Source organism: Phascolarctos cinereus, unplaced genomic scaffold (assembly GCF_003287225.1).
Source record: "Phascolarctos cinereus isolate Bilbo 61053 unplaced genomic scaffold, phaCin_HiC Scaffold_5;HRSCAF=322, whole genome shotgun sequence".
NCBI lineage: Eukaryota > Metazoa > Chordata > Mammalia > Diprotodontia > Phascolarctidae > Phascolarctos > Phascolarctos cinereus.
Genome location: NW_027555958.1, coordinates 245804858 through 245826024, shown reverse-complemented (window position 1 = coordinate 245826024; position 21167 = coordinate 245804858). Strand labels below are relative to the sequence as shown.

The 21167-nt window shown below is 42.5% G+C and overlaps 1 pseudogene; it reads right to left on the bottom strand.

Annotated features, from left to right (window-relative positions):
- Window positions 1-5599: 5599 nt before the first annotated feature.
- On the bottom strand, window positions 5600-18663 carry LOC110199416 (antigen peptide transporter 1-like; annotated as a pseudogene).
- Between the last annotated feature and the right edge of the window lie 2504 nt (window positions 18664-21167).

Genomic DNA, 21167 nt, shown 5'->3' with positions numbered 1-21167 from the left:
AAATCTATTCGTTTCTCAGCATCCTGCCCGGTAAGGCAAGAGCGTTGTGTGACATCAACCGTGGGGTATTAAATTTAAAGTGAATTGAAACGAATTGGGCTTGAAGAATTATGTAAATCAAGACTAGGGATCTTCGAGTCAAGGCAGGAGCCCTGAACAAAGGCTCACCGCCAAGACCACTCACCCTAAGCGACTCAGCTTCTTCGAAATTTGTTCAAAGTGTTTAAATAGTTTTTGTGTTGATTTTTTTTCCTTTTTCAATATAAATTTTTATGGATTTTTTCACATTGCCAATAGTTTTCCCAATATCCCTTTTGCTCTCCCCCAGAGAGCCATCCCATTTAATATCTTTTTAAGAAAAAGAGGAAGAGAAAAAAATCAGCAAAAACGATTGCTATATCAAGAAAATATGAAAATACAATCAATCCTCAACTTTCATGGGGGTAACATTCCTAGAAAATGTTGTCAATGTTCATATATTGAACCAATGGGGAAAATACAAGGTTAGGTTCCTGTAACCACCAAAAACTGGAAAACTTTTGCTAGAGAGTGCTGAAAATACACTTTTCTGCATATTCTTTTTTTAAATAACAAAACTTTAACACATTAACATTAACAAAAGATTAACTCATTTACTCACAAATAACCACTTTTCCATTTTTTCAATTCCTTCATTGCTTACTTAAGAGGTTACTTTAGTACTTTCTGGAGCAGATTCATGAACACTTTTAGGACACGTTTGTGGATATGATAAATTATTGATTGGTTGACACCAAAAATGACAGATAGCTTGTAGACATTCCGGCATGACATTTATCTAACACTTATTCATTTTCACTGAAAAGCCACATCACTGACTTTGCATGCTTGGGCTTGGAGCCCAAAGGGCTTGCTTTAGGCTTTGAGGGCATAATTGCAACACTAAACAGGGAGCTCTTTACAAAGGTAGAGTGAATAAGACCAGTAATGTGCCTAGTAGTATACCAGCAGCTTCACAAACTAGCTCACATCCCATTTTTTTACCTCTATGGTGCATAGTTAATATGTGTGGTTGCCAATGGGAAGGTGAAAATGAAGTTATTAGTAAAATCATGCGAATGGTCACAGTCATGAAAGTTAAATGCTTGATTGTAGATGCAATGTTCCACTCTCACAGATTTCTTTTGGGCCATGCTAATTCTTTGTAATTTTGTATACATTGATTTTTTTATTTTCTATGGTAGCTACTCCTTCCATATACAGTGTTGTAGTCATCATGTATATTGTTTTCTTGGTAATGCTTACTTCACTCTACAAAATCAGTTCATATGAATCCATATTTCTCTGTGTTCATCTTGTCGTTTTTTATAGCATAGTAATATTCTGTTACTTTCATGCACCACAATTTGTTTAGCTCTTCCCAAATCACTTGTCATGTACTTTATTTCCAGTTCTTTATTACTGCAAAAAGTGTTCCTATAAATATTTTGATTTATATAGAATTTTCTTTCCAGTAATCTCCTTGGGATTATATACCTAGTATATTGTTTTTCATAAGTGTTGATTTTTTAGGAGTTTTGCTAATAATAGTCAATTCATTGATCTGTTCTCTCCTTTATTGAAACTGTTTAGAATGATGATTTTTTCTCTATGGATTGCTTTGGGTGCATTCCAAAAAATATTGGTATGTTGTCTCATTGTTTGGGGCAGCTAGGAGGTGCAGAGTACTGGACCCAGAATCAGAAAGACTCAGGTCCTGGAGTTCAAATCTGACCTCAGACACTTAGTACTAGTTGTGTGACTCTGGGCAAGTCAATTAACCCTCTTTAGCTCAGTTTCCTCATCTGTAAAATGAGCTGGAAAAGGAAATGGCAAACCACGCCAGTATCTTTGCCAAGAAAACCCCAAATGGGGTCATGAAGAGTCCAAAGTCTCTGAACAACTCTTCTTTATTTTCTTTGATGAAATTATCTATTCTTTCTATGATTTTTTTGACCTGCAAGTTCTTTTGAAATAATTTATTTAGTCTCCAATTAATCTCTAATAGCCAAAAAAAAAAAAAAAGAAAAACCCTGGAAATTAAAACCATGTCTATCTATTGGTGGAATGGCTACCATGGTATGTGAATGTAATGGGATTGTTATTGTGCCATAAAAATGATAGAACAGATGTTTTCAGGGGAAACAGGGAACACATTTGAAATGATGCAAAGTGAGCACAAATAGGAGAATTTTTAAAAAACATTTAAATAGGATTTTATTTTTCCTCAATTACATACCAAGAAAATTTTTTAGAATTCATTTTTACAAGATTTTTAGTTCCAAATTTTTCTCCCTCCGTTCTTCTCTTCTGAAAATGGCAGGCAGTTTGATACAGTTTATACATGTGCTATCATGTAAAAACATATTTCCCTATTCATCACAGTTGTGGAAGAAGAAACAGATCAAAAGGAAATAAAATCATGAGAAAGAATAAAGTAAGTGAAAAAATATGCTTCAATTTGCATTGAGTCCATCAGTTCTTTATCTGGCTATGGATAGCAATGAATAAGAGAATTATTTAGACAAAAATAGCAACATTATAGAGAAAAATAGCTTTGAAAGACTTTAAAATTCTGGTGGATGTAATGATAAATCAATCAATAAACATTTATTAAGTGCCCACTGTGTGCCAGGCACTGTGCTAAGTGCTGGGAATACAAAAGGGGGGATGGGGGGAGAGCCTCTACCCTAAAGGAAGTCTCAATCTAACAGGAGTCCAGAGGACTGAAGATGAAATGTACCACCCACTTCTTGGCAGAGAAGTGATTGACTTAGAATGAAGAATGAGATATCTGTGTTTGGATATAACTAATGTGGGAATTTCCTTAGATGGAGAGGGAGAGAGAGAGAGAGAGAGAGAGAGAGAGAGAGAGAGAGAGAGAGAGAGAGAGAGGGATTTTCACCCCTTTTTTTGTCAATCTGGTCAAGCCTATGAACTCTTCAGAATAATGTTTTCAAATGCACAAAATAAAATACATAGGATCACAAAAGAAATCAATTATATTGATATACTGGAACAAAACTCCCATTTTGCTCAGACTACCAATACAAAAACTCATGCCTCTATCAGTTGTTGTTAAGTCATTTAGTCACATCTGAATCTTTGTGACCCTTTATTTTTATGGAGTTTTCTTGGAAAAGATACAGGAGTAGTTTGTTATTTCATTCTCCACAGTGCCCACTTTACAGTTGAGGAAACCAAGGCAAACAGGGGCTAAGTAACTTACCCAGGATCACACAGTTAGTAATTCGTCTGAGAGTGGATTTGAATTCAAGTCCTCCTGACTCTAGGCCCAGCTTACTATTCAGTGAACCATCTAGCCATCTGTGGCTACATCTATTCCTTTACAAAATGCAGCAATATCAATACAGAAAATAATATAGTCATTACAGGTAAACATTTTACATCAATCATTTGCAAATATGTTGTACGCCACTATACATATTTATCAAATACCTTCTTAAATATAGGTTTAACCATTTAGGAAGTAGAGAATAATGGTACAAAACAGTAAGGGTAGCTGACTGCTGCAAAGTTTAGATAATAATATTAAATAGGAACTTTGTCTATTTCTTTGATCTCTTTTGGGTATAGGCCTAACATTCTGTACCTATGTGAAATTCTCTTCAGTAACTTTTTGTTTATAACTCCAAATTCCTTTCAAAAATGGTTATACACATTCACAGCCTCATGAACAGTATATCGGTGTGCCTGGTTTCCCATAGATCCTCCAGATTTGTATTTTTCTTTTCTTTTGTCATTTATGTTATACATAGTTACATGAGCCATTAGCTGAGGACTAGAGCTCACCTTTTGGCTGTGCAAGACATAGTACTCTGAGAAACTGTACCAGTTCCTCTCTGTTTCCCTTCTTCCTTTCCAGGTGACACCTGAAGCACCCACTGATTCTGTGTGTGGGAGCAACTGTGCTACAGTACTAAAAGATTTGGATATGGAAGGAATCTTAGAGATCCTATAGTCCAACCTTCACATTTTAAAGATGAGGAATGTAAAGCATAGATCTTTTAAATGACTTGCCCTAAATCACACAGGTAGTGAGGATCAGAATGCTAATTCTAACCCAGGTCTTTGAATTATGAATCCAATCAGTCAGCAGGCATTTATTAAGTACCTAGTATGTGTCAGGCAGGAACAGCTAGGTGGTGCAGTGGATAGCAGACTGGGCTTGGAATCAGGAAGTTTCCAAACCCAGACTCAGACACTTACCAGCTATGTGACCTTAGGCAGGTCACTTAACTTCTATTTTCCTCATCAGTAAAACAGAGACACACCAGAGAAGGAAGTGGCAAACCACTCTAGTACCTTTGCGAAGAAAACCTCATGTTGTGAAGAGTTGGACAAGACTGAATAACCAAACAACAACAAATGTGTTGGGCAATGAGCTATGTTGAGGATGTGGAAAAAAGCAAAAACAGGTAAGAGTCACTGAGTCTAAAAAAAGAAGAAAAAGGAGCCCAGAACAGATATAGATGACACTCATGCTTAGGGGGCAAGACAAGGTCAATGACCCAGTGAAGGAAACTCAGAAAAAATGGTCAGATAGGTAGGAGGAGAACTAGGGAAAAAAAAAAACAATGCCATGAAAACAGAGATGAGAGTATGTACCTAGGAGGAACCTGTCAATAGTGTCAAAAACGGGAAATTCAAGAAAAATGAGAACTGAGAAAAATCCATTGGTTTTAGTTATTAAAAGATCTTCATTAATCTTGAAGGAAACATTTTCAGCTGAATGGGGGGGAAAGAAATCAAATGACATAAAATTGAGAATGGAGTGATAGGGGAGGAAATGGAGTCAGTGAGTGTAGAAGATTTTTGATAGGAGTTTGGAAATTAAATGGAGGAAAGATGGAGGAGGACAACTTTAGGGGATAGCAGAATTTAAGGAATGGGGGAGATCTGGTTTTATTTCTAGATAGCAGGAAAGATGCCATTAAGTATAGATTGAAAATGAAAGAGATGAAGGGAGCTCAGAGAGTCTGAGTGACTTACCCAAGATGACACAACTAGCAAATAACAAAAATTTGATCCCCTAAATCTTTGGATGCCAACTGTATACTTCTAGCCACACTCTTCTAGGAAACCAGGAGTAAGAGGACAAGAAAAGCTGAGTTTTGGTGATTCCAATGCTTAGTTGTCACAAAATCCAAGAGAAGAACTGCAGAGGGCTTGAACTATTGCAACTGGAAAAACAGAGGAAACACAAAACTTAAGAAAACACCAAGTTTATTCTCCACACCAAGCATTCCCACAATATTTTTGCATCAGTTGAATAGAGAATTGATCCTCCAATGCCCCTATTACCACATTGTATATGGAGACATCCCAGTCAACCTCTCCAGTAACTTTGTCCCTCACTTTCTGTGCCCCTTCAACTCAAAGGTCTTGAACTCTGGCTGTATAAAATATAACTGATAACTACATTGTTATTTATCCTTTACAAGCTCTGGAAGTAGGCAGTAATAAAATATAATCTCCTTGGGGACAGGGAATATTTTGTTTCTGTCTTCATATCTCCAATGCATAAAACAGTGCTGGGACATAGTTGCTGTTTAATAAATGCTTGTTGAAAGAATGAATGAATGAATTCCCACTAAGTTATTCCCCTTAAAGGCTTCTTTGCCTTCCCCTCCACTAGCATTTACAATTTAAAAAAGGAGCCTGTAGTAGAAAACTTTAAACCAAAGGAATTAATGTTGGTGATGGGAATATAATTAGTAGGAGTATAATTGTGGTGTGGAAAACCTTTCTGGAACTGCTAAATCATATCATGTGGCAAAAAGGCTGAAATTCTTCCTGTCTCTCCATTTTCAGGAAATGAGAGAACTGTATCTTCCACCATAATAAGGATTCGAGTTTGTCACTCATTCCTGAGGAGCTGAGTTCCCACCTATGGCCTCCACCATGGTCCAGTATCGGCCCTTTTTCTCCATAAGCTGCCTATGGGTCCCACTCTCCTGAATGACCCCCTCCTCCAAGAAGAGTATGTGGTCAGCCCTTTCCACAGAGCTGAGACACTGGGTGATGAGTAGCACTGCCTGAGAGGCCCTCCTGGGGGCCTCATACACAAGCTGCTCCACCTGTAGGAGGAAGGCACAGATGTTATTAGTAAGACTCATGCACAAACCATAGCATTAATGCCATTGGCATTAACTGTCTCATCCATGGTGAACCATTACTGCTCTCCCCCATTCCGAAGAAGTGGTGTAAGAAAAAAAGAAAAGAAAAAAAAAAGAAAAGAAGTGGTGTAAGAACCCAATGAAGTCTAGGGAGAGAATAAACCCAGCACATCCCTAGGCATAGTTCTGTGGTTAATCAAGGGTTTTTTTTTTGATGTTGCTAATGGTAATGATGATAAAAATAAAGAAAAAAAGGAAAAGAAGTTAAATTTAAGGATTTTATTTAGAAAATTTGTATAGCATAGGCTTTCTCGAACAAAATTCTCTGGGCACAACAGGAAGGAAGTAGGGTTGCCTTAACCTTAAGGATTTGAGAATTAGGGAGAGTTGGAGAGGTTGTTATCTCACCCATAACTGATTGTCTGTATCCAGGGCACTGGTAGCATCATCTAGGATGAGGATCCGAGGGTTCCGGATCAGAGCCCAAGCCAGGGCCACTGTCTGCCGCTGACCACCTGACAGCTGGCTCCCAGACTCTCCTATCTCTGGAGAGAGAACCAGATGCATTGAGAGCAGGACAGTTACAGCCACACAAAAACATATGCTTTCTCCCTTGGAGTAAAGGAGATGGATAAGGCTGAGACCAGTTCCTTAACACAGTAGTGGGATGGTAGTCTGTGACAGTCCATGGAAACCAAGGAATGAGATTCCAAAGGCCTTGATCCACCCATCTTTGTAACTCCTGCCCTAGAAGACAGGAGTCTGAACTGTCTAGACTCTTGAATCAGGGGGAGCAAACTCCCAAAATCAGGGGAGCCCACTATATCTAGTCAGCCCCAAACCATGTTCCACATGCCATCCACTCATCCATGTGGATATCTTGCTATGGGCCCTACCACTTACTTTCCCTTTCCACTTCTTGCTTTGGACACAGTCATCCTATCAATAGTACCATAAAATCCAATCCTGTTCTGTGGATTACTCATCATCCCTATGATTCTACAGACTAAAATTCTTTTCCTTGGCTACTCCTCACCTGTACATGTTGCCTCCCTTTATTAGAATGTAAGCTAGTTGAGGGCAGGGACTTTCTTACCTTGGTATTTGTATCCTCAGCACTTAGCACAATTCTTGGAACACAGTTAGTACTTAATAATAATAGGTAACATTTATATAGCACTTACCATGTGCCAGGCACTATGCTGAGCCCTTTACAATTATTATTTCATTTACTCTCTCAGCAACCTTGGGGAGTAGGCACTGTTATTATCCCCACTTTGCAGATGAGGAAACTGAGGCACACAGAGGTTAAGTGACTTGCTAGTGTCACACATCTAGTAAGTGCTTTGAACATTTGTATTTTTGAGGCAGCTAGGTAGCATAGTGGATAGAGTCTAGGCATGGAGTCACAAAGACTTGAGTTCAAGCAAGGCCTCAGACACTTAGTTAGCTGTGTGACCCTGACAAGCCTGCCTCAGTTTCCTCAATAGCAAAAATGGACATGATAATAGCACCTACCTCCCAGGGTTGTTGTGAAGAACAAATAAGATAACATTTGTAAAGCAGATAGCAACGTGCCTGGCACATAGTAGATACTTAGTAAATGGTTGTTCTCTTTTCCTTGTTCTCTTCCTCTAGTATTGATTAAATACTTTTTCATTGATTTATTCATTCCTTGTTTATCTCTGATAAAGGACAGTTAAAGATGAAATGGATTGAGCCAGGTATTGGCGGGGAAGGGATATGTCGACTTGGGAGTGAATATTCACAGTACCTGTGTAGTAGCCCTGAGGCAACTGAGAGATGAAACTGTGAGCTCCAGCCTGCCTGGCAGCCTCCATGATCTCCTCTAGCTCTGGCTTCCGGCCCAGCCCATAGGCTATGTTTTCATATAGATTCTGTCCAAACAGCTGTGGCTCTTGTGACACTGCAGCTACCTGGGATGAGCCAGAATAAGGGCAGGTGAAGGCAGGAGGAGAGGGACTTGGGTATTTCCATTCCTCACAATGAAGTCTTCATTTCTGTCACATCCATAACAAGAATGTTGCTGGGCTAGGACCAGTTCTGCCTGCCCTTTTTTCTCTTATTCATTCCTTCCTTGACCCATTTTCCCAAGGATGTTCTGACCCAAGTGATCTTCCAATCCTCACCTGTGAGTGCAGGTATCGGTGCTGGTATTGGGGCAGTGGCTTTCTATCCAGCAGCAGCTGGCCCTTTGTAGGCTGATACAGATTTTCCAGCAATACAGCCACTGAGCTCTTCCCAGCCCCATTGGGCTCCACTAGTGCTGTCACCTTCCCAGGGTACAGAGTGAATGTCACTCCCTAAAGGAACAAGAAAGGGAAGGCATCAGGGGAGAGACAGAGAGAGCTTATCTGCTGGTTGAGCAGGTACACACCAACCCCACCACCACACACACATACAGGGAAATCCTCACATCATGAGACAGGGCTAGTGTAATTCCTGCATCAAAGGGAGGAGGAAAGATAAGGGAGAATAGAAGAGAGTTGAGAGAAAAAAAAGGACCTTAATCCCCACTGCCAGAGTAGGGGAAAGTGGGGATACCTCTGAGAGAGAGTTTTTTAATAGTTCCCTTGAGACACCCAAGCTGATTTGTGAGTTTGGGACAACCCTGTAGGTGGGGTCTTTCCGATCCTTTCCCTTCCTTGCATGGAAAGATTGGGAGAGGTTAAATTGGTACCTGATGCAAAAGCATCTCATCCAGCCCAGGGAAGAGGAAAGATGAGTTGAGGAAAGGTAATAACCCAGAGGTCATTTGATGGACTGGGAACTGGAAGAAGTGGAGTGTGAGAAGGAGCATGTATCACCTGTAGGACCAAGACATCTGGCTGGTTAGAGTAAGCAAAGAAGACATCTTGAAATTCTACCAGGCCACGGAGGGTAGGAGGTGCCAGGAGACCACTGGAAGGGCATTGAGGTATCCGATCTAAGTACTCAAAGATCTTCTCTGAGGCTCCCACAGCCTTCTGTGCATTGGGCAAGGTGGAAAGCAATGCCTGAAGGAAGAGGGATGAGCCATGAGGTGGGTGAGGAGGTATATCCCATGTGTTGTCTGGGATGTCTGACAGGAGAGCTGGAAAAAGGATGCTGAAAGTGATGCAAGAGGAGGAATAAGGAGCAATGGTCAATTGTGGGGGGGGTGTCTCACCTCAACAGCAGTGGTAAACTGGATCTGGTAAAGGACAAAGTTGACAAGGTCTCCTCTACTCACATTCTCATGGGTCACCATCTTTCCCCCCATGTACAGAATGCCCACCCTCAGCAGGAGTCCTAAGAGCTGAGGATAGATCAGAGAGTACAAGTTGGGGGTAGCAGAGGACTATAAGGATAACTATGTCACATTCATGGAAATAATGGCATTGGAGCCCCAAGTATAGTCACAGAGTTACAACATTAGGTATCATAAAACACCTAGAGTCCTGGACACCTAAAGCTAGCACTTCCCTGCCTCCATGTAAAACCAACAGCCACAAGAACAGCTATGGGATTCTAGGGAAGGAACTAAGGACCCTCTCTGAAGTCGTGCTATACATGCGCATTGAACAAAACCATATATTCCTTTATCCCCAAGTCCCCCCCCACACTTCATGTACCCTCATGCCTAAGAGGCCCCAAGAAAGGGAGAGGTAAGATGCAGGGATCTTGTGGAACCCCAAGGGGGCTAGGAAAAGGACTTCAAAGTAGAAATAAAGTTATCTCCCTGTAAGGGAGGTAATACTCTGGGTCTCCTTGATTAAGACAAGTATCTAGAACTTCCTATAAAGGAAAAAATGATGAGACTAGTCACGAGAATGGGAGTTTTACCTCAAGGTTTTAAAATGGAAAATTTGGCCCAGGAATCCCTGGATGGGGACTGGGGTCTATAAGTCCTAGGCTGGGAAGTGGGTACTCTATCCCCAGATACTTACATTGGTGGTCCACAAGTTGAAACTGTAGGCCACTGCAAACTTCTGATTAAGTTTCTGTATCTTCTAGAGCTGATGGGCAAACTTCCGTGCCTCTCCCTCCTCATTGGCAAAGCTTCTGACTGTGGGCATAGCAGACGGTGCCTCCACAGCCACCTGGCTTGATTCTGTGAGGGATGTCTGCACTTGGATTGCCAGGGCCTGTGGGGACACAGTGTTGTGCAGAGAGGATTTTCTTAATACATTTAAATGATTGTACAGAAATTGATGGTGTGAAAGAAGAGTGAAGGTGGTCCCGTGGATCTGAGCATCCTCGATATCCCCAGTCCACAGAAGAGCATAATGTCAGGGAGTAGTTGGACATTTTCCCAGGGCCTGCTGCAGAAGGGAGGCAGTGTAAGAAGACAGTGAGAAGAGCACTGCTTGGGGAATTAAGAAGCATGAATTCCAGTGCAACCCCTGCTACCAGCTGGTTAGCCATAAGATCTGACAAGTTATTTGTGTACTCTGGTCTTCACCTTCCTTATCTGAAAAATAGAAATAACACTTGCATGAGCTAACTTCTAGCTGGGTAATAAAAGAGCTTTGTTATCTGTGAAGTGCTCTGTTGATGTGTCATTAAAGTAATATTACAAGACATGCTAGTTGATAGAGTAGATAGAGAATTGAATTTGGAGCCAAGGAGAACTGAGTTTAAATCATCCCTCAGACACCAGCTGTGTGGCCTTAGGCAAATCTTTTAACCTCTCCCAGCCTCAGTTTCCTCATTTATAAAGTAGAGATAATAATAGCTTCTACCATCATAATAACTTCAGGGATGTTGTGAGAATCAAGTAAGATAACATATGTGAAGTGCTTTGCAAATGCTAAAGCACTTTGCACATGTTAGAAAATGTGATTATTATCATTGTTATTATTGCTATTGTTGTTGTTAAAATCCTCTGATGTAAGGACATGGAGACACCATGACATACAAAGGAATACAAAGACAGAGGGGGAGAGTGAAAGCAGAAGGAAGGGATATGCCAGTCACCCAAGAAACTATAGGAACATAGGAATTCCAGAACTTGGGTACCCAGAGAAGAAAGAAGAATAGAGGGAAAGGGAAAGTATTCTAGAAAGGATTGTAGAAAATTGGTATAATAAGGAGATATGATGAAGAAAAAGGCTAGAGAATGACCTAGAGACAGAGGCCATGGTCAAAAAGGGCTGGAGTTCAGGCAAGAGAATCAGCGAGGCCACAGGGCAATGACCATATACCTGTAAGAAAGGATTAGAAGTTAAACTTCCACAACAGAACAAGGGGATTTTGAGGACTCCAAGATTTTGTGAATACACCCTCAACCAATCAGAAAGTGTACCAAACATTCTGTAAATGACTAGTTCCTTAAGAAAGAGCCCTGGACGCTAAACTGGTTGCAACCCATCAGGGTCAAGAATGGGACCTCAACAGGGCAAAGGCTTTTCTCCACATTGCTTGCTTAATAAGCTAATTGAATATTAACTGACAGCTTGAGGATGGAGATGGCCCCCGCTTTTGATCATGTGATGCACGACCTAACATGACAAAGAAGAATATGGACAAACATGAGATGGGCTGGCCTGGAAGAGTGTAACTCAAATGAACCAGACCAATCATAGCCCTGGTGGGTGGAGCACGGATCTTACTAACTGTTTAAAAGTCGATTGTGCCACTGAATCAGCGCCCATGTGCTACTAAAGTGCATTGTGCTCACTTCTCTCATGAGAAGTGTGATAAAGACTTTCCTTCACTCACTCCAGTAGTAGAATTTTGTTTCAGATTTTTCTAATATACCACATAGTCTTTCAAAGTTTAGGAGGCAAAGGAGGGTCAGAGGAACTAAGCTTGTTAAAGCTAAGTGTAAAGAACAAACCAGGGTTCATGAAAGTAGAGCAAAAGTTGGGGACAGAGGGGTGGAGTCAAGATAGTGGAGCAAAAGCAGTGACTTGCTTGAGTTTTCCCCCAAACCCTTCCAAATAGTTGTAAAAAATGGCTCTAAACAAATTATAGAGCAGCAGAAGCCACAAAAAGACAGAGTGGAACAAATTTCTAGCCCAAGACAACCTGGATGGTTGATGGGAAAGGTCTCTAGCCCACAGACCAAAGGGGAATTGAATGGCTGATCAGAGGGGGATTACAGGGACCTCTTTACTGGTGCTGAGGCAGGAATCTCTTGTTTGCCTGTGCTTGGATCTGGGTCACAGTTCTAGGTGGTGATCCTGGGGCAAGGAGGAGCACTGGCATGGTGTAGCTCGTGTCTTGGTAAAGAAGGAATCCTCCTCACAGTTCCAAGGCAGAAAACAGTGCTTGTGGTCACTCACAGACCAGCGCACAGGCTGGGAAAGGAGTAAACACCTTGCCCTTGGTCATACCACTTTGCAAGAATGGAAAATTGACAGGTCCCTAGTATTTCTGAAAACAGCTGCATAAAACTCCTGAAGCTTGGGACAGTACATTCTCCACACTGGAAGCAGATCTCTACTTTAACAAAGAGTTTAAAACTTAAGTAATTGGCTGGGATCACGAGAACTGCACTAAAAAGTCAGACCATAGAATCTTTCTTTGGTAACAAAGAAGATCAAAACATACAATGAGAAGAAGATAACAAAGTCAAAGCTCCTACATCCAAAGCCTCCAAGAAAAATATGAATCAGTCTCAGGCCATAGAAGAACTCAAAAAGGATTTTGAGAAGCAAGTAAGAGAAGTAGAGGAAAAATTGGGAAGAGAAATGAGAGTGATGCAAGAAAATCATGAAAACCAAGTCAACAGCTTGCTAAAGGAGACCCCAAAAAACACTGAAGGAAATAACATCTTAAAAAATAGACTAACCCAAATGGTAAAAGAAGTCCAAAAAGCCAAAGAGGAGAAGAATTCCTTAAAAAGCAAAATTGGTCAAATAGAAAAAGAAGTCCAAAAGCTCACTGGAGAAAATACTTCCTTAAAAATTAGAATGGAGCAATTGGAAGCTAGTGACTTTATGAGAAATCAACACATTGTAAAACAAATCCAAAAGAATTAAAAAATAGAATACAATGTGAAACATCTCATTGGAAAAACAACTGACCTGGAAAATAGATCCAGGAGAGATAATTTTAAAATTGCTGGACCATTTGAAAGCCATAATCAAAACACAGCATAGACATCATCTTTCAAGAAATCATCAAGGAAAACTGCCCTGATATTCTAGAACCAGAGGGCTAAAGAGAAATTGAAAGAATCCACCAATCACCTCCTAAAAGAGATCCCCAAAGGAAAACTCTTAGGCATATTGCACCCAAATTCCAGAGTTTCCAGGTCAAGGAGAAAATATTGCAAGGAGCCAGAAAGAAATAATTCAAGTAATGTGGGAACACAATCAGGATTTAGCTTCTACATTAAGGGGCTGGGAGGCTTGAAATGTAATATTCTGAAGATCAAAGGAGCTAAGATTACAGCCAAGAATCACCTACCCATTGAAACTGAGTATAATCCTTCAGGATAAAAAATGGATATTCAGTGAGATAGAGGGTAAGCTTTTTTTTTTAGGCAATTGGGGTTAAGTGACTTGCTCAGGGTCACACAGCTAGTAAATGTCAAGTGTTTGGTCTGAAGCTGGATTTGAACTCAGGTCCTCCTGACTCCTGACTTCAGGACTGGTGCTGTATCCACTGTGCCACCTAGCTGCCCCTACTTTCAAGCATCTTGATGAAAAGAATAGAGCTGAATAGAGAATTTGACTTTCAAGTACAAGACTCAAGAAAAGCATGAAGAGGTAAATAGGAAAGAGAAATCATAAGGGACTTATTAAGGTTGAACTGTTTAAATTCCTCCATGGAAAGATGATATTTCTAACTCATGAGACCTTTGTCAGTATGAAAGTAGTTGGAAGGGAAAAAAATTATATATATAGATAGAGTGATAGATACAAGTCACAGGGTGAGTTGAAGATGTATGCGTGCTACCTGGAGAATAAAATTAAGGGGTGAGAGAAGATTATACTGGGAGAAGTAGAAATGGAGAGGTAAAATGGGGTAAATTATCTCACATAAAACAGACAAAAAAAGGCTTTTACAGTGGAAGGGAAGTGGGGGAAGGCGAGAAGAAATGAGGAAATCTTATTCTCATTGGATTCGGCTTAAAGAGGGAATAACATACACACTCAATTGGGTATGCAAAACTATCTTACCCTACAGGAAAATAGGGGGGGAAGGGGATAAGAAGATGGGGGGTTGATAGAGGGGAGGGCAGATTGGGGGAGGGGGTAATCAGAAGCAAACACTTCTGTGGAGGAACAGGATCAAAAGAGAGAATAGAATAAATGGGGAGCAGGATAGGATGAAGGGAAATATAGTTAGTTTTCCATAGCATGACTACTATGGAAGTGTTTAGCATGACTATACAAGTATAACCTGCACTGAGTTGCTTGCCTTCTCCATGAGGGTGGGTGGGAAGGGAGGAAGGAAGAAAACTTGGAAACCAAAGTTTTTTAAAAAAATGTTAAAAAATTGTTTTCACATGCAACTGGGAAATAAGATATACAGGCAATGGGGTATAGAAATCTATCCTGCCCTACAGGAAAATAGAAGAGGAAGGGGATAAGAGAAGGGGGGTAGGATATAGAAGGGAGGGCAGATTAGGGGAAAAGGTATTCAGAATGCATGGTGTCTTGGGGTTGAGTGAGGGATGAGATGGGGAGAAAATTTGGAACTCAAAATCTTGTGGAAGTGAAAACTAAAAATAAATAAATTAATGGACAAAAAATTTAAACAAATAAAACAGAAAAAAAAAGTTGGGGAGAAATGCTGGAGAAGAGAGGTTCCCTAGACTTACCTGTTGCCACTTGCCCAGCTCCTTGGGCAAGAAGAATAGCATAGAAAAATCAATCAGTGTGACCAGAGTGAGTGTTGGAGATGCCCAAAACATAAGTCCCAGCAGACACAGTGATTGAAACAAGTGCCAAAAGAGCAGTCTTAGCGTGTCACTCAGGGAGCCACTCAGCACGTCTGTGTCCTCTGACACCCAAGAGGTGATAGCACCTAAAGAGGAAGAAGGAATGTTGAGGGTATGGCAAGAGTTGAGGGTCTGGAGTAGTTGGACGGGGAAATGGAAATATGAAGAGAGGCTGAAGCAGAGAGGAAAACGTCTGGGAAAATTTTGGAATGAGGGAAGGGGCTCATTAGCTCAGCCACTGTCTAAGGGTCCCTAATGGGCTTGTGGGGCCCCAAGAAGATTGGAGTGGGGTGTGTGACATTGGGTGCTGGAGCAGGATCACAGCTGCAAAGTTCTCCTTGGGGATCTAGTGATACCTGTTGGGCAATCATGGAGCCAGAGGACCAAGGATTCAAATTCTAAATGTGGCAAATTATTGGAACTATATGAGGGCACAGCAAGAGTATTAGGAGGCAAACCTCTCTGGTTCTGAGAATAAAGGGAGTGTAGGATTAACATTTTTGTATAGATGGGATATATAGTAGTGTGTCCTTTCTGATCTTTGGCTTAAAAGGCCAAGGAAGGTATGATGAGTACTATATAGGGTTGTGTAAAAGGCATAAGGAAAGAGAGGAGTGTGGGGGGAGATATGTTCCATTCCCACTGCCATCACCCTGGGAAAGACCTTCCCCCTATTTCTACCCATTTGGACTACTGCAAGAGGATTTTTGCTTTTACTCTCTTCTCCCTCTAGTCTATCTGTCATACTGCTGCCAGAAGATTCATTCTTGTGCATAGATTTTATCATGTCAACTTCTCTGCATGCACAAGTTTTCAGAAGTTCCCAATTGTCTATTAAATAATATTCATAGTTCTCTTGTCTGTCATTCAAGGTTCTCCCCAATCCACTCTACTCTTTCATTCATTTCATAATACACTCTTCTATATAATCTGTGCTGTCTGTCACCATAAACTGTGCTCTCATGCTGATATGCTTTTGTTCCTTATGCCTGGAATGTCCTCTTTCCCCACCTCTGCCTGTAAATTTCTGTACATTCCCTAGGTCAGCTTAGTTACTTCTTACAATTTTTTTTCACCCTTCTATCCAGCCAAAAAGGTCTCTTTGGTCTTCTGAAATATGACTATACAGGTAAGTATGCACCTGGGCTTAAAGGGCCCTGCTCCATGGCAATTGGGATCATGCATTAGATCCTCCATCATCTCCCTTTGTTAGCAAAGAGTAGATTAGGAAGCATTTTAATTCCATAGTGTTCCCAAACCCCCACCTTCAAACAACTGTTGCACTCAAGAATCTAAAAGTAGAAATTTGGAAGCAATGGTTACAGATAACACCTTGCACCCCATCATTTCCTGTGTTAGAAGCCCTGCCTCCCCAAAAGAGGAATTTTTAACATACATTAGAGATGAGTTTTTCCCTGTACAAAAAGAAGCTGGGAAGCCATATTTGAAGCTGCCACAATATCAGCCTATTTTGGATACAGGTGACAGCATGAAAGATTTAGAATTGGAAGGGACCTAAGAGGGCAGAAAGTCCACCCTTTTCTTTTTTGCAGATGAAAAAACAAAAGTTAAAAGACTTGCCCAGGGTCATGCAGCCAGTAAGTGCCTGATGCTGGATTGAAACCCAGGTCTCCCTGACTTCCAGTCCAGGACTGTATCCACAATGCTATGTTTCCCTTCCTTTGAGGACCACTGCACTGCTCCTGTCTCCAGTAATCTCCATGCTTCATCCAACTTTATAGACTATTCTTTGACATATGTCCCTTGGAGACAGAAGTCTTGTGCATGGTTTTCTCTTTGTTCCTTTGTGTGAACCACTGAATTACTGCATGATCATTGATTTGGGGAGGCCTTTGGGGCCAAATGTTGGGGGCAACTGATCAAGTCTCCTTATTTAAAAGCTCTTAGAACTCACACAGATCTCACATTCAAATTGGTGTAGCGAGTGATCCCTCTTCACTCCATTACACAATAAGCTCTAGGAGGGTAGAAACTGGGTCTTACCTAAATTTTCTATCTCCCCTAGCACTGACCAAAGCTCTCTGAATAAAGCTGGGGATTAATGAATGTATGTTGCTTTTTGTTGTAAGGGAATAGATAGAAAGGAGCATAAGAATGTTCTTGTGTGAGGGTACAAGGACTCACCTGTTTGGTTCTGTTGAAAAAAGTCAGCCTCCTGGGACAGCACAGCCAGGAACACTTTTTCCTGAAGGTTATTGTGGGCTTGGCCCATTGTGTAATTATAAATTCCATTACCCAAGAACTCTAACAAAGCACTGGGAAGAAATGAGGAAGGGAGTAGGATTACTAGGAGGCTTAATATTTGGGGGTGAGGGAGTCTTCTGCTCTATCAATCTGCCCAGAGTGCAGGCCTAGCTTCCAGCTTCCTCAGTTCCCTAGTTCCCCATTCTCTCAGTTTCCAAGCCCAGTTCCCAGACCTGGCTAACATGAGTATCGATAAGAAAGCAATGTTTCGGGTGAAGATAGCAGCTGCTTCATCCTGCAGGATCCAGTCTGTGAAGCGACCAGTAAAGAATGGGATAGCAGTCTGTCCTAGAGGTGATGAGGCAGTGTCAGGGAGGGAGAGAGTTACAATTAATCAACTAATGATGCTTATTGGAGGTTTATTATATCAAGGCTGGGGACTTCCAGTTAGACTACATTCCCATCTTACCAGAGATAAGTAGGTAGAGATAGACAATCCTGTCATCTGAAGTCACCTCTATCACACAGTTACACCCCAATCCTCTCACTATTTCCACAAACCATAGGATGTTAGACCTCTTCTGTTAGGCCCCTATGAGATCGCACAGGCCAATCCTCCATCTGAGACAGAAGCCCAGAGAGGTAAGATGAATTTGCCAAAGTCATACAGCTTAACACACAGCATTAGGACGTAGATCTCCTGATTCCTAGGCAGTTGTGGTGTAAAGGCAAGACAACTAGATTTGGAGTCAGACGTTCTGGATATAAAGTTCTGCCTCTCTCCTGTCCCCCTGACTCACTTCCCATAATCTTCAATTCTCCCCAATTTGCCCAGTCCCTTGCACTCTCCTTCTCCTCACCTAGACAGGACAACAGGAGGAAGAGCATCACTAGTGGGAAGCGACGCAGTTCTGGGCTCAGGAAGCCCAGCAGCCGGTGTATGATGCACCCCGAGCCTTTGGGACTCCCCGGCACCCAAAGATCTCCAAGTTTCTGCCACAGGAAAAGCGCCAGCAGTGCCACGGCATAGCTGAGAGCGAAAGCATCGAGCCGGCTCCCCCAGCGCAGCGGCCCAGACTCGCCTCCACCCCTTGGAGCCTCCCTCCCTCCCAGAGCCCTGAACGAGGCGAGCCCGGGCAGCGCTGCCGTTAGGGGCCCCAGCGCAGTCCTCCAACTTTTAGCGCCGACCCCTTCCTGCTTAGTGGTCCAATGAGCTCCCAGCCACAACATCCCCCAACGGCCCAGGCCAGCCACCCAGAGCCGGAGAAGCGGAGGCCCGGTGGGCAAGAACACAAGCAGGAGCTGAGGCAGCGCCGGACGGAGCAGCGCCCAGTCCATGAGAAGCAAGAGCAGCAGCGCCTGCAGCCCCCCAGAAGAGGTTCGGGGACATAGGAGCGACCCGGGAGACCCAGAGCCAGCCATGCGCGGGGCGCTGTCCGGGGTCCTGAGACGGGTTCCTCTACGTCTCTCCGCCCTTTGGCTAATGGTTTGGGTCCAGGGGAGTTCTGGTGTCTGTGTCCGGAGCAGGTTCCTGGACAGGGTTAGGAGTAAAGGAAGGGGCGGACTGCGGCCAGAGTCTCGTGTAACTTCAGGCAGCGAAGTGTGCAGGGCTGCAGGGAGAAGGAAAGCCGTTTCCAGAAAAAGAAATAGGAAGCTACCGCAGTTCCTTGAATCCACCCTGCCAAAACCACCCCACCCAGGATATCCCTGGGTCTGAGATTTTAAATAAATGGAGAAAGAAAGCCACTTGGCCCCTCCCCTAACCCCACATCTCCAACCCCAACCTCAATCCCACAAGTAGCTCAGTTCTCTGCTAAGAAGAACCACTTTCTTCAATTGGCCCTCGCAGGGGCTGTAGCGACTCTAGTCACGAAACAGACCTGGACTAGACCACAGCCCAATACTACAGAGGCGCCCCCTGGAGGGAAGAGGAGCAAGGAGAGGCGGGGCTGGCGCACTATCCCTGGTCAGAAAACAATGCCGGGAGAGGAGAGTAGCAGTGCATAGCGCTGGCAGGATGTGGGAGAGCTCCCATTTTAGGGATCTTCCCGGAGTTGAAAAAGTCCCTAAAGGGGTAAGAGACTAGAGGGACAGCAAAGAAGGATGGAGATGGGGTATGGCTTTGGAAGCCTGGGGTCGCGGACCGAGCCGGAGAATACACGTGGCAGCCCACGATAGGAGGAAAAGTCTCACTTTGGGAGAGGCAGTCTAGCGGTGTGGAGTGCGAATGAACTCTAAAGGCTACTGAAGGAGGCCGAAGAGTGGAGTCCAGACTCCGCGGCAGAGGCCGAGGGAGAAGCGACTTTGAAGCCCTTTCGCTTAATTGGGGAAACTTGGCAGGGGTGGATTTGGGGGAAGAGTAGAGAAGAAGAAGAAGAAGATAGATTCCAGGAAAGAGCCCCATGGTCACTTGGACCATGGGAGCTGAATGAGTGAAAACCCGGAGTGAAAAAGTAAAGGAGTAAAATATATATATTTTTAAGAACGATCAATTACTCACACAGACTGCTTCCAGTAGTATTCATGGGGAAGAGGGATAGCTATAGGAGGAAGTGGGGGAGTACCCCTGGTTTGGTGGTGCCCCAGGTAATCTTCATCCTTGGTTCAGGTGTGACTTTGCTAATCTCATCACACAAAACTACTCTGGGGACTTAGTCCATAAACGAATTGCCTAAGGAAGATAGGGAGGAGGAAGTGGAGTGGCAGCAAGCAGACAATTGACCTGCCCTCACTGCCACTACTCAAGGATTGGGGTAGGCACAGCTCTGTAGCACACCAATGACTGAGGAATGTAAGGCTGCCTCATCATTCCTCGTGATCGATTTAATTCAGCAGACATTTAATCAGCACCCGTACAGACCCCGATGCACTGGGTGAAGTGATGAAGAAAGTCAAACAAGGTCACTGCCTTTATGGAGCTTGCAGTCTGGTGGGGATAACACTGTGCAACATCTACATAGAAACTGCAGCTCTGAAGAGGGAATGAGGTGATACAGTGAAAAAAAAATTGGAGGAAATGACATTCATTTAGTTGGATCAAGAAAACTAGGTAGGATTTAAATGAAGAGAGAGAGAAGGCATTAGAGATATAGGGAAAGATATGAACAAAGGCATTAAGGTAGGAAAGAGCAGGACATAAGATCAGAAGAGCCTTTAGAGAAGAATTCCTTATTTATAGTTGGGGAGACTGAGGATCAAAGAGTTGAAATGATTGGCCCAAGATCACAGAGCTATTTAGTAGCAGGCCTGAGACTGGACTCAGGACAAATGGTAAATGTGGCTGAAGAATTAAGTACTGAAGGAACAGCAGTATGAGATAAGGCTAGGAAGGTAAATTACAGCCAGCTTGTGGATAGTGAGTGGTCTGGTTTGAATAAGTAATGATAAGTCATTAGGACAGTCTTGTGGAATACAGAAGTGGTGATTTTTACTTCAGGCAGCAAGGATGATAATAATGGGTATTTATAAATCAGTCAAATATAAGTATATACTGTTCTAACTAGGTTAAAACCACAGACTCCAGCTTTTTTGGAACTCAAGATTCCTCCTCTGGTTATAATTTTCCTCCTTATCAAAATCTGCTTAACTAAATCTCTTCAGTTTAAAAAAGAATTGTCCTCATGGCTGAGGTCCTAAATACCCAACCCTCACTTCACCATCATGAGAGCTTACCATGAGAATCATCTAAACTTGTTGGGGGAAGCCAAGCAATAATTCTCATTTAACAAATTCATGGTCACCTCCTTAGCTAGTACCATATCATATCTAGATACAAAACATCACACATTCTAACTTTTTACACTGGAAGTCACTTCAACATGGGAACAACCAGGGCTGTAAAGGTACCCACAACCTTCCCTCAGTCCCACAACTCACAACCTTACCTCACCAAAAAGATAACAAGTGTTACCTGGGATTTTCCCAAT